Raw genomic sequence first — 14,294 nt, 5'->3', positions numbered from 1 at the left:
TCTTGGGCCACACAATGGTGGGGCTGACCCTGGCTAGCCTGGGGTGGGCTCTGGCTTGTTCTGCTTACACTGCTTTGGGGAGACCAGGAATTCTGCTGGGAATGTGTGTCTCCAGGCCTGTGCATATCATCCTGAGGGTGGTAGGTTTGAGACACAGTTGGCAAACTCTACACTGCTTCATTTAATGGGGCTCAAGGGGCACCTCCTATGGGCATTGCGTTGTGCTAAGTCAGGTGCGGCGAGGCAAAAACAGCAAGCAGGATGCATCCTTATCCTCCTGCTTGGCTGCTGTTGATCTCATCACCATCTAACATTTCCCAGGGCACCCTTTTCAGAATCCTGAGTGTTTTCTGGTGCCCTGGACCTTCCAGCTGCCTGTCATGTGGTCCCCACTCAATCAGAACCTAAGAGAAGCCAACAGATCTCTCCCCTACTTCCCCATCAACTGTGTGTATACCAAGGCTTCCCAGAACTCCCTGGTTTCCCTAAAGAAAGGGCTTCCCCGTGTCTTGTACCCCAGAACTCTCACTCCTGGTCCCCTCTGTCTCTGATATTCTGTTAGTTCCTGTTAGTCCCTGGGCCTTTGCCTTCTTTCTTGACAAGGGCTCCAACCCATGCTCTCAACTCCTTCCCACTTCCACCTGCAGGCCTCCAGACCTGGCTTCCCCAATGGTCCTGCCAGCTGCCGTCTGCTCCTGACTTGGCCTGTCTACTCTCTGCTGAGTTCTGGGGCAAGGGCCAGTTAGAATTTTTTTCTCTATTGAAGTATAACATACATATATGTATAAACATATCTATATAAAAGTGCACACATCTTGAGTGGACAAGCTTGATGATTTTTGCATGTGCATACACATGTAACCACCACCAAGATCAAGAGAACATTTCCAGGTCCATTCTTTTAAAATGGCTCCATCCTCTAGGTTCCTACAGCTTTATTATTGAACACTTGGCAGGTATTGCCTTTCATTCCAACTAGCTAGAGGATAGGGATGCATTCTGCTTGCTGTTTTTCCTCGCCCCACCTGACTTAGCACAATGCAATGCCCATAGGAGGTGCCCCTTGAGCCCCATTAGATAAGGAGTGTAGAGTTTGCCAACTGTGTCTCAGAATATGAGCCCAGTTGCCCCTCAGAAATGCAGGAGAGGTGACAAAGATGAAAGATGGAGTCACTGGAGTGCAGGAGAAGCCCTGAGCACTGAGTGTCCTGTTTCTTTTTTTTTTTTTTAAAGATTTTATTTTTTTCTTTTTCTCCCCAAACTCCCCCAGAACATAGTTGTATATTCTTAGTTGTGGGTCCTTCCAGTTGTGGCATGTGGGATGCCACCTCAGCATGGCTGGATGAGCGGCGCCATGTCCACGCCCAGGATCTGAACCGATGAAACACTGGGCCGCCTGCAGCGGAGCGCGCTAAATTAACCACTCGGCCACGGGACCGGCCCCTGTGCTATTTCTGCTCAGGTGACCTGCCACCCCCAGGATGATATGCACAAGCCAGAAGACACACATTCTCAGCAGAGGGCTCAGATGTGTGGAACTCCTTGTATAGAATGCCCTTCCCAGAGGGCACTGGCTACAGTGTGGAGTTGGCCAAGCTCCCGTCTGGGCCCAGAGATCCCTGGCTTGAGCACCCACCATGGCAGGTTCAGAGAGCTGAAGGAATAGGGCCAGGCCTGGCTCAGGGGAGCCTTTGAAATCAGAATCCTGGTGCAGAATGCTCTGGGGCAGGGCGGGGCAGATTCTCACTTGGAGACCAAGACCTTACCTGCTGGTTGCCCTTGTCTGAGAGACCCTATCCGTTCCCTCTTTTTGGCTCATGGCCTTGCTTGGGAATGGTACCCTCAAGGAAATAGAGCCTTGGCCTGGGCTTGAGCAGCAAAATAGGGGCAGCAGGGAGTTGGAGGGAGGTGGGGAGGCAGGGCAGTGTGGGTATGTGTTACATGAAGACTAACAGCTGTCCTGGAGAACCATGTCTCCAGGCTTTTGGAAGATTTGAAGATCTGTGCTCTTTGCCCTAAGACACGACCCTCCAATTTCTTTAAAGAGCAGAGAGGGACCCTTTTCTGGGGTCCAGATGCCAGTTGTCAGTGAGGGTCTTCCTCTTGGGTGGGCTCTGAGTCCCTCGGGCCATATTGTTCCCATCTCCTCCCATCTCTTTAGTAAATAGGGGTCTCACCCAAGGCTTGGGGACACTGGGTGAATCTTTGCTGTTATATAATATCTGTTACTTCAGGGCTCAGTGCAGGGCTTGAGTCCCAGATCCACTTGATACCAAGATTTGTCTTGTTAACCACTCTGCTTAAGGCAGCATGGTGGCAAAGTTTTATTATCAGGGCTGATCTGTCCCTCCATGATTTGTAGAGGCATGACCATGAGCATATGGTGTTGAATAGGAAAGGAAAGAGAGAAGGAAAAGAAACGCACATCAATGGTCAATGCAGATGATAAGGATTGACTAAAGTACCTTAGATCAACTTCTGAATGGGGAAGGGTGGGATGTTAACATTTCCTGAGTATCTGTTCTGTGCTAGGCACTTGCCTAACTGTGATCTGCAAGGGTGTATTATTATCCTTATTTTATTAAGAGGGAAACTGACTCGGGATTTACCCAATCAGCCAAAAAGCTGGAAAATGTGGAGGAGGGTTTTGAGCCAGATGTGTCCAACTCCAATGCTGGCTCTTTCTCCTTCATAGAAAGTGATCTCCAGGTGCCATAAGCATGCCTTCAGGATGGGATGTCTAGCCCCAAGACAAAGGACCAATCTCCAGACATTTGAGAGAAGTCTTCAATATGTAAGAGAGTCCAAAACAACAGAAAAAGGAACTCAGAAACAAAGGTCTCAGAAACAAAGATGCTGCAAAGAGCAGAAAAAAACTTCAAAGAAACTATCGATGATAATCTCAGAAAGACTGGAAGAAATACTGCGTCCTGAAACAAGAACAAGATGCCACAAAAGGGGAAAAGTCAAAGAACAAGTAAGAAATTTAAAATGTGATAAACAAGTGGTAGAAAGATAAAGTCAAGGAAACCTTAGGGGCCAGCCCAGTGACGCAGCAGTTAAGTGCACACATTCTGCTTCAGTGGCCCAGGGTTTGCCAGTTCAGGTCCCAGGTGTGGACATGGCACCACTTGGCAAGCCATGCTGTAGCGGGCATCCCACATATAAAGTGGAGGAAGATGGGCACAGATGTTAGCTCAGACCCAGTCTTCCTCAGCAAAAAGAGGAGAATTGGCAGCAGATGTTAGCTCAGGGCTAATCTTCCTCAAAAAAAAAAAAAAAAAAAAGAACTAAAGGAAGGTATGATGATAATATCTCACCAAATAGATAATATCAATAAAAAGATAGACATTCTAAAAAAAGAACCAAATGGAAATTCTGAAATTGAAAAGTACAGGAACTGAAATGAAAAATCCGCAAAAGGGGGCAACAGTAGATTTGAGCTGGTAGAAGAAAGAATCAGCACATTCGAAGATAGGGTTAGTAGAGAATATGCAATCTGAATAACCGAGAGAAAAAAGAATGAAGAAAAATGAACAGAACTTTAGAGAAAAGTGAGATAATGTTAAGTGCACCAACATAAGCATTATAGGAGTACCGGAAAGAGAAGAGAAAGAGAAAAGAATATAAAAACATTTGAAGAAGTAGTGGCTGAAAACTTCCCAAATTTGATGAGAAACATTAATCTAAACATCTAAGAAGCTTAATAAATTCCAAGTAGGATAAATATGAAAAGACCCACACCCAGACTCATTGTAGTAAACTTTTGAAAGTCAAGGACAAAGAGAAAATCTTGAAAACAGCAAGAGAAAAATGACTTGTCATGTCCAAGGAAACCCTAATAAAAATAACCACTGCCTTCTCATCAGAAACAATGGAAGCCAGAAGACGGAAGGATGACATATTCAAAATACTGAAAGAAAAAAACTGTCAACCAGGAATCTTATATTCAGAAAAACTAGCTTTCAAAAATGAAAGTGAAATAAAGACATTCCCAAATAAACAAAATTGAGAAAGTTCATTGCTGGCAGACCTACCTTCCAAGATATACTAAAGGAAGTTCTTCAGACTGAAAGCAAGTGACCCCAGACTGTAATTCAAAACCACATGAAAAAACAGAATACTGGTAAAGGTAATTAATTATGTTATTATAAAAGACAATATGTGTGTATTTCTTCTTTCTTCTCTTAACTGATTTAAAAAATAATTATATAATACAATATGTCTATAATTGTATTGGTAGGTCTATAACATATAGAAATGTAATATGTATGACAATAACAGCACAGAGGAGGTGGATGGAAACAAAGCTGTATTGGAGTAAGGAAATGACAAAAGATCCTAACTTGGAACCACAGGACTGCAGTTAGAAATCAATAAAAGAAAGAAATTTGAGAACTTCACAAATATGTGGAAAATAGGAACATACTCCTAAAAAAACCAATGAACCAAAGAAGAAGGGAAATTAGAAAATACTTTGAAGTGAATAAAACTGAAGACAGAACATATCAAAACTGATGGGATGCAGCTAAAGCAGTGCTTTGAGGGGAATTTATAGCTTTAAATGCCTATATTGAAAAATAAGAAAGATCACAAATCCATAACTCTACTTCCCACCTTAAGACACTGGAAAAAGGAGAGCAAACTAAACCTAAAGCAAGCAGAGGGAAGGAAATACTGAAGATTAGAGTGGAAATTAATGAAATAGAGAATAGAAAAATAAAGAGAAAAACAATGAAACAAAAAAGTCAATTCTTTGAAAAGATCAACAAAATTGAACAAATTTTTAGCTAGACTGACCAAGAAAAAAGGTAAAGAAGATTCACATACTAAAATCAGGGATGAAAGAGAAAACGTCACTACTGACCTTAGAGACAAAAAGGATTGTAAGAGAACGTTATGAACAACTGTATGACAACAAATTAGATAACTTAGATGAGATGGACAAAATTCTAGAAAGACAAAAACTACTGAAACTGATTCAAGGAGAAATAGAAAATATGAATAAACCTATAACAAGTAAAGAGATTGAATTAGTTATTTTGAAACTTCCCATAAGAAGAGCCCAGGCCCACATTCCACTGGTGAGTTCTACCAAACATGTGAAGAATAATTAACACCAGTTCCTCACACTCTTCCAAAAAATAGAAGAGAGAAAACTTCCCAACTCTTTCTATGAGGCCAGTATTACCCTGATACCAAACCAAAGACATTACAAGAAAATAAAATTACAAAATATCTCTTATGAATATAGATGCAAAAAATATCATCAAAATACTAGAAAAGTAAATCTAGCAACATGAAAAGGATTTTACATCATGACTTGTGGGAATCTTCCCCAGGAATGCAAAGTTGGCTCAACATACAAAAATCAGTATACTACACCATATTAATAGAATAAAGGACAAAAACCACACAATCATTTCAATAGATGCAGAAAAAGCATTTGAAAAAATTCAGCACCCCTTCATTATTAAAAAACAACAACAACAACCACTCAGTAAACTAGGAATAGAAGGTAAATGCCTCAACCTGATATAGGGCATCTATGAAAAACCCACTGCCAACATCATACTTAATGGCAAAAGACTGGAAACTTTTCCCTCTGATCAGGAACAAGATGAAAATGTTTACTCTCACCACTTCTATTCAACATGGTACTAAAGTTTTAGCCAGGGCAATTAGCCAATAAAAAGAAAGAAAAGACATTGAAATTGGAAAGGAGTTTCTATTTGCAGAGGACATGATCTTGAATACTGAAAATCCTAAGGAATCCACTAAAAAGCTACTAGAACTAATAAACAAATTCAGCATGTTTGCAGAGTATAATATCAATATACAAAAGTCAACTGTAATTTTACACACTAGCAATGAACAATATAGATATGAAATTGAGAAAATAATTCCATTTACCATAGCATCAGAAAGAATAAAATATTTAGGAGTAAATTTTTAAAAAGAAGTGCTAAATTTATACTCTGAAAACTCAAATATTATTGAAAGAAATGAAAGATGATCTAAATAAATAGACATCTCATGCTTATGAATTGAAAGATTTAATATTAAGACATCAATATTCCCTAATCTAATTTACAGGTTTAATACAGTCTTTGTCAAAATTTCAGCTGGCTTCTTTGCAGAAATTGACAAGCTTATTATAAAATTCATGTGGAAATTCAAGGAATCCAGAATAGCCAAACAATCTTGAAAAAAAAAGAGCAAAATTGGAAAATGCACACTTCCTGATTTCAGAACTTACCACAAATCAATGTTAATCAAGACAGTGTGGTACTGGCACAATAACAGACATACAGATCAATGGAATAGAATTGACAGTCCAGAATTAAACTCATACATCTATGGTCAACTGATTTTCAACAAGGGTGCCAAGACAATCCAATGGGGGAAAGAATAGCCTTTTCAACAAATGGTTCTGGGACAACTGGGTATCTACATGTGAAGAATGAAGTTGAATCTTTACCTCACACCATATACGAAAGTTAACTCAAAATGGATCAAGGACCTAAAAAAAGAGCTAAAACTAAAAAATTCTTAGAAGAAGATACAGGGTAAACCTTCATGACTGTGAATTTGATAAAGTATTCTTAGATATGACACTAAAGGCATGAGCAACAAAAGAAAAAAATAGATAAATTAGACTTCATCAGGAGTGATATCAGCAACATGGTGGAGTGAGCAGTTCCCTTTGTCTCTCCACCTTCAAACTACAACTAAATGGACATTCATTGATCAACGAAGGATACTGACACAGCACCTCAGGATGGCTGAGAGACCTGCACTGCTGTACATCAGAAGGTGGATGGACTACCCCTGGGGAGGAGGTGGAGAAAGGTGAGAACTCTCTGGCTCCCAGACAGTCCAGTACCTGTGAGTGACTGTTCTCTGGCTGAAGTGCTCATAGCACTGCTGCAGCCCTGAGGGTGGGCATGCACCTTGGCATGACTGTGGAAATAGGTGACTGCAGCCCTGAGCCCCCTGTGATTTCTCTTTGGGCCAGTGGGAAAATCCACAGTCCCACCACGGCCCCAGGGAGAGACTTGGCTCTGCCCTGGTGGAGAGGCCCCGCTCACCAAGCACAAAGGCTGATGCAATCTAGGAGCAGATGTGGTGCAGCCGTGAGTCCAGGTAAACAAACCCCCAATTGCCTTAAACGCCCATAGCTCTGCTATGGGCCCTAGGGACAAATGGGACCCAGTTGGGCTATGGGAGCAGGCAGTGACAACCCTGAGCCCTAGCATGATTGCTCCTAGGTCCAGTGGGAAAGTCCACAGTCCGTACAACTGGCAGGAAGCCGTGGAAGCAGATGACAGCTGCCCTGAGCCCCTGTGTGATCACTCTCTCCACCAGTGGGAGAGTCTCCAATCCCACCACAGCCCCAGGGAGTGGCACAGAATCAAACCCAGTGGTGAGGCCCCACCCACCAAGCACAATAGCTGGTACAAGCTAGGACCAGACAGTGGCAGAGGTGCAAGTTTGGGCGAACAAGCTCCTGGCTGCCTTGAAGACTTATAACACTGCTGCAGTCTCTAAGCAGGGAGCATGTCTAGGTGGTCTGTGGGAGCAGGCGGCAGCAACCTGGAGCTCCCATGTGATAGTTCCCACAGTTGCTGGGAGACCCCACAGGGCCACTGCGATCCCAAGGAGTGGCCCATGCTCAGTCAGGAACAGCTGACAGCGATCCTGCTGGGTGTGGATTACACAGCTCCTGCCCCCTCCCCCCAGTAGCAGCAAGTGGAAGCAGTAACCAAATTCTATCTCTCTGCGGAGGCACAAATACACACCATCGAGCAGTAGGAAAAAATATATTTAATCTCCAGAACAGAAGGAAAATGACAAGTACCCAGAAAACAATCCTGAAGACAAAGAAATCTATAACCTAAATGACAAAGCATTCAAAATAGCAATCATTAAAAAACTCAACGAGTTAAAAGAAAATGCAGATAGACAACTCAATGAGTTCAGGAGCTACATCACAAAAGAGCTTGAAACTATAAAGAAAACCAATCAGAAATGTTGGAGAGAAAAACACAATAGAAGAGATAAAGAAAAATCTGGACTCCCTGAACAGTAGGGCTTATATTATGGAGGACAGAATTAGCAGTCTGGAGGACAGGAATATAGAAATGCTTCGGATAGAGGAGGAGAGAGAACTAAGACTAAAAAGAAATGAAGAAACTCTCTGAGAAACATCTGACTCAGTTAACAAATGCAACATAAGGATTTTAGGATCCCAGAATGAGAAGAGAAGAAGAATGGAGCAGAAAGCTTGTTCAAAGAAATAATAGCTGAGAACTTCCCAAACCTGAGGAGGGAGCGGAAATCCGTGTGACAGAAACCAATCGATCTCCAAACTTTATCAATGTAAAAAGACCAACTCCGAGGCATAAGTAGTAAAGCTGGTAAAAGGCAATGACAAAGAAAAAATGTTAAGGGCAGCAAGGCAGAAGAAAATAACCTACAGAGGAACCCCTATCAGGCTGTCAGCAGATTTCTCAGCAGAAACTTTACAGGCTAGGAGAGAGTGGAATGATATATTAAAAATTCTGAAAAACAAAATCTTTCATCCAAGAATACTCTATGCAGTGAAAATATCCTTCAGATATGATGGAGAAATAAAAAGTTTCCCACATAAAAGTTAAAGGAGTTCATTGCCACAAGACCCCTGCTACAAGAAATCCTCAGGAAGGCCCCCATACCTGAAAAAAAATGAAAGGGGTTACAAAACCCTGAGCAAGGAGATAAATAGATAGACAAAATCAGAAAATTGCAGCTCTCCATAAGAACAAGTTAGCAAATGCTTAATTAAAACATTAAAGATAAAGGGAAGGAAAACACCAAGAATAAGTATAATCTTGTCATTTTAACCACAAGCTCACAACACAAGAAGAAATAAGATGTGACAATAACAGCTTAGAAGGGGGAGAGGAATGGGATGGAACTGGCTTAGTCTAAGGTAATAAGAGGCTATCAGAAAATGGACTGTCTCATCTATGAGATTTTTCATACAAACCACATGGTAACCACTAAACAAATAATTAGAACAGAGACACAAATTATAAATAAGGACAAAACTAAGAAAACCAGTATAGAAAACTACCTAACTGAATTGGTAGTCTGAAATACATGGGACGAGAAACAAAGGAAATGCAGGAGAACTGGAAAACAACTGATAAAATGGCAGCATTAGGCCCCCACATATCAATAATCATGCTAAATGTAAATGGATTGAATTCTCCAATCAAAAGACATAGAGTGGCAGGATAGATTTAAAAACAAGACCCAACAATATGCTGCCTCCAGGAAACACATCTCAGCCCCAAAGACAAACACAGACTCAAGAGTGAAGGGATGGAAGATGATACTCCAAGCTAATAGTGAACAAAATAAAGCAGGAGTTGCCATACTTATATCATACGAAGTAGACTTCAAGACAAAACAGGTAAAGAGAGACAAAGAGGGGCAGTATATGATGATCAAAGGGACTCTCCTCCAAGAAGACATAACACTTATAAATATTTATGCACCAAACACAGGAGCACCAAAGTACATAAAGCAACTATTAACAAACCTAAAAGGAGATATCAACAACAGTACAATAATAGTAGGGGCCCTCAACACCCCACTTACACCAATGGATAGATCATCCAGACAAAAAGTCAACAAGGAAATTGTAGAGTTAAATGAAAAGCTAGACCAGATGGACTTAGATATATATAGAACACTCCATCCAAAAACTGCAGGTTACACATTCTTCTCAAGTATGCATGACGTTCTCAAGGATAGACCATATGCTGGGAAACAAAGCAAGCCTCAAAATTTAAGAGGACTGAAATAATATCAAGCATCTTTTCCAACCATAATGCTATGAAACTAGAAATAATTGCAAGAAAAAAGCTTGGAAAGGGGCAAAGATGTGGAGATTAAACAACATGCTACTGGGTCTGGCCCTGTGGCCGAGTGGTTAAGTTCACGTGCTCCGCTGCAGGCGGCCCAGTGTTTCATTGGTTCGAATCCTGGGTGGGGACATGGCACTGCTCATCAAACCACGCTGAGGCAGCATCCCACATGCCACATGACAAACCCTTAGCCAGGCTCATTAAGAAAAGAAGAGTGAAGACTCAAATAAATAAAATTAGAAATGAAAGAGGAGAAATTACAATGGATACCATGGAAATACAAAAGATTGTAAGAGAATACTATGAAAAACTATATGCCAACAAATTGGTCAACCTAGAAGAAATGGATAAATTCTTAGACTGTTACAACCTCCAAAAAGTGAATCAAGAAGAAATAGAAAGTCTGAATAGACCAATCATAAGTAAAGAGATTCAAACAGTAATCAAAAACCACCCCAAAAATAGAAGTCCAGGACCAGACAGCTTCTCTGGAGAATTCTACCAAATATTCAAAGAAGATTTAATACCTATCATTCTAAAACTATTCCAGAAAATTGAGGAAGATGGAGCACTTCCTAACACATTCTATGAAGCCAACATCACCCTGATACCAAAGCCAGACAAGGACAACACAAAGAAGAAAAATTACAGGCCGATATCACTGATGAACATAGATGCAAAAATCTTCAACAAAATATTGACAAACTGAATACAGCAATACATTAAAACGATCATATACCATGATCAAGTGGGATTTATACCAGAGACACAGGGATGGTTCAACATCTGCAAGTCAATCAATGTCATACCCCACATTAGCAAAATGAGGAACAAAAACCACGTGATCATCTCAATAGACACAGAGAAAGCATTCAACAAGATCCAATGTCCATTTATGATAAAAATGCTCAATAAAATGGGTATAGAAGGAAAGTACCTTAACATAATAAAGGCCATATATGAGAGCCAGCATCATACTCAATGGGGAGAAACTGAAAGCCATCCCTCTAAGAATAAGAACAAGACAAGGGTGCCCACTCTCACCACTGTTATTCAACATAGGACTGGAGGTTTGGCCAGAGCAATTAGGCAAGAAAAAGAAAAGGAATCCAAATAGGCAATGAAGAAGTGAAACTCTTGCTGTTTGCAGATAACATGATTATATATATAGAAAATCCTAAAAAAATCCATTGGAAAGCTACTAGAAATAATCAACAATTACAGCAAAGTTGCAGGGTACAAAATCAGCTTACATAAATCAGTTGCATTTCTATACTCTAATAATAAACTAACAGAAAGAGAACTCAAGAATACAATCCCATTCACAATCGCAACAAAAAGAATAAAATATCTTGGATTAACTTTAATCAAGGAAGTGAAAGACTTATACAATGAAAACTACAAGACTTTTCTGAAAGAAACTGATGACAACATAAAGAGATGGAAAGACAATCCATGCACATGGATTGGAAGAATAAACATAGTTAAAATGTCCATACTACCTAAAGCAATCTACAGATTCAATGCAATCCCAATCAGAATCCCAATGACATTCTTCACGGAAATAGAACAAAGAACCCTAAAATTGATATGGGGCAACCAAAGACCCCAAATTGCTAAAGCAATCCTGAAAAAACAGAACAAAGCTGGAGGCATCACAATCCCTGACTTCAAAATATATTACAAAACTATAGTAAACAAATCAACATGGTACTGGTACAAAAACAGGCACAAGATCCATGGAACAGAATTGAAAGCTCAGAAATAAAACCAAACATCTACAGGCAGCTAATGTTTGACAAAAGAGCTGAGAACATACAATAGAGAAAGGAAAGTCTCTTCAACAAATGGTGTTGGGAAAACTGGACAGCCAAATGTGAAAGAATGAAAGTAGACCATTCTTTTATCCCATTCACAGAAATAAACTCAAAATGGATCAAACACTTGAAGGTAAGACCTGAAACCATAAAACTTCTAGAAGAAAATATAGGCAGTATATTCTTTGACATCAGTCTTAAAAGGATCTTTTCGGACACCATGTGTTCTTGGACAAGGGAAACGAAAGAATAAACAAGTGGGACTTCATCAAACTAAAGAGCTTCTGCAAGGCAAAGGAAACCAGGAATAAAACAAAAAGACAACCCATCAATTAGGAGAAAATATTTGCAAATCATATATCCAACAAAGAGTTAATCTCCATAATATATAAAGAACTCAAACAACTCAACAGCAAAAAATCAAACCACCCAATTAAAAAATGGGCAGGGGATAGGAACAGACATTTCTCCAAAGAAGGTATACAATGCCCAATAGGTACATGAAAAGATGCTCAGCACCACTGATCATCAGGGAAATGCAAATCAAAACTACACTAAGATATCACCTTACACCCATTAGAAAGGTATAATAACCAAGACAAAAAATAATAAATGTTGGAGAGGTTGTGGAGAAAAAGGAACCCTCATACACTGCTTGTGGGAATGCAAACTGGCGCAGCCACTATGGAAGGCAGTATGGAGATTTCTCAAAAAACTAAAAATAGAAATACCATATGACCCAGCCATCCCACTACTGGGTATCTATCCAAAGAACTTCAAACCAGCGATTCAGAGAGACTTATGCAGCCCTATGTTCATTGCAACATTATTAACAACAGCCAAGATGTGGAAGCAACCTAAGTGCCCATTGATTGATGACTGGATAAAGAAGATGTGGTATATATATACAATGGAATACTACTCAGCCATAAAAAAATGACAAAGTCGTCCCATTCGCAACAACATGGATGGACCTTGACAGTATTATGTTAAGCGAAATAAGCCAGACAGAGAAAGACAAACACTGTATGATTCCACTCATATGTGGAAGATAAAGACATGGACAAAGAGAACTATTTAGTGGTTACCGGGGGAAGGGGGATGGGGGCTGGGCACAAAGGATGAAGGGGCGCATCTATAAGATGACTGACGAGAGTGTACAAGTGAAATTTCACAATGTTGTAAACTATCATAACTTCCATAAAAAAAGATTAAATATCTAAAAATCTAAAAAAAATTAGACTTTGAGGCCAGCCCAGTGGCGCAGTGGTTAAGTTCTGCTTTGGCGGCCCAGGGTTCACCAGTTCAGATCCCGGGTGTGGACATGGTACCACTTGGCAAGACATGCTGTGGTAGGCGTCCCACATAGAAAGTAGAGGAAGATGGGCACGCATGTTAGCTCAGGGCCAGTCTTCCTCAGCAAAAAGAGGAGGATTAGCAGCAGATGTTAGCTCAGGGCTAATCTTCCTCAAATCAATCAATCAATCAATCAATAAAATATTTTTTAAAAAATTAGACTTCATCAAAATTAAAATCCTTTTTGCTTCAAAAGACTGTTTCATGTTGGTTTCAGCCTATTGATAGTGATGCTAGTTGACTAGAAATGCCTGAGGCACTTGTCTGGGCCCTTCCTACTTGTGGCAAGCCCCCACAGACATTTCCCCAAATGAAGCCAGTGTTGAGGCTGGATTGGCCCTTGTGGTTCTTGTTATGATTGCAAGATTCATCTCAGTAACAACCATCAGGGAACTTTGAAAAACCGAAGTTTATTACACACAGATCCTGGAGGATGCCCAGCTTCCCTGAGGGTCACACGGTGAGGCCACAGGTAGAGAGAGAAAGAGAGACACAAAGCGCAGATCTGGGGTTCTGCCCTTGGTGTTGAGGGTGGGGTATCTAGGGTTTCATGGGTTCACTCTTTTTTTTTTTTTGAGGAAGATTAGCCCTGAGCTAACTAATGCCAATCCTCCTCTTTTTGCTGAGGAAGGCTGGCCCTGAGCTAACATGCGTGCCCATCTTCCTCTACTTTCTATGTGGGATGCCTACCACAGCATGGCGTGCCAAGCGGTGCCGTGTCCACACCCGGGATCTGAACCAGCGAACCCTGGGCCACCAAGAAGCAGAACATGCACACTTAACCACTGCGCCACTGGCCGGCCCCCATGGGTTCACTCTTTATTGGCAATTTTAAAACATAAGAGCAGGAATTAGGGTGTGGGAAGGGGAAAATGGAGTCAATTAAGTGGTCAGTTATCTAGGGTACCCAGGGCTTTCTAAAAGGAGAACTTCGTGGGTGGGGACAGCCTGGCTCCTTATCTATTTGTTTAGTTAGTAGCTGTGTCATACAGCTAGTAATGTTTATTCAAGATGGGTGTCTTTGAAATGGATGCCTCAGCAATTGAAAGCTTAATGCCAGGCACTTACACTACAAGGACACTATATTAATTTCCTAGGTCTGCCGTAACAAAGTACCACAAACTGCGTGGCTTAAAACAACAGAAATTATTGTCTTACAGTTCTGGAGGCTGGGAGTCAAGGTGTTGACAGAGCCACTCCCTCT

The sequence above is a fragment of the Equus caballus genome, chromosome 1, assembly GCF_041296265.1.
Source record: "Equus caballus isolate H_3958 breed thoroughbred chromosome 1, TB-T2T, whole genome shotgun sequence".
Taxonomy (NCBI): domain Eukaryota; kingdom Metazoa; phylum Chordata; class Mammalia; order Perissodactyla; family Equidae; genus Equus; species Equus caballus.
This window is presented reverse-complemented; position numbering follows the sequence as displayed.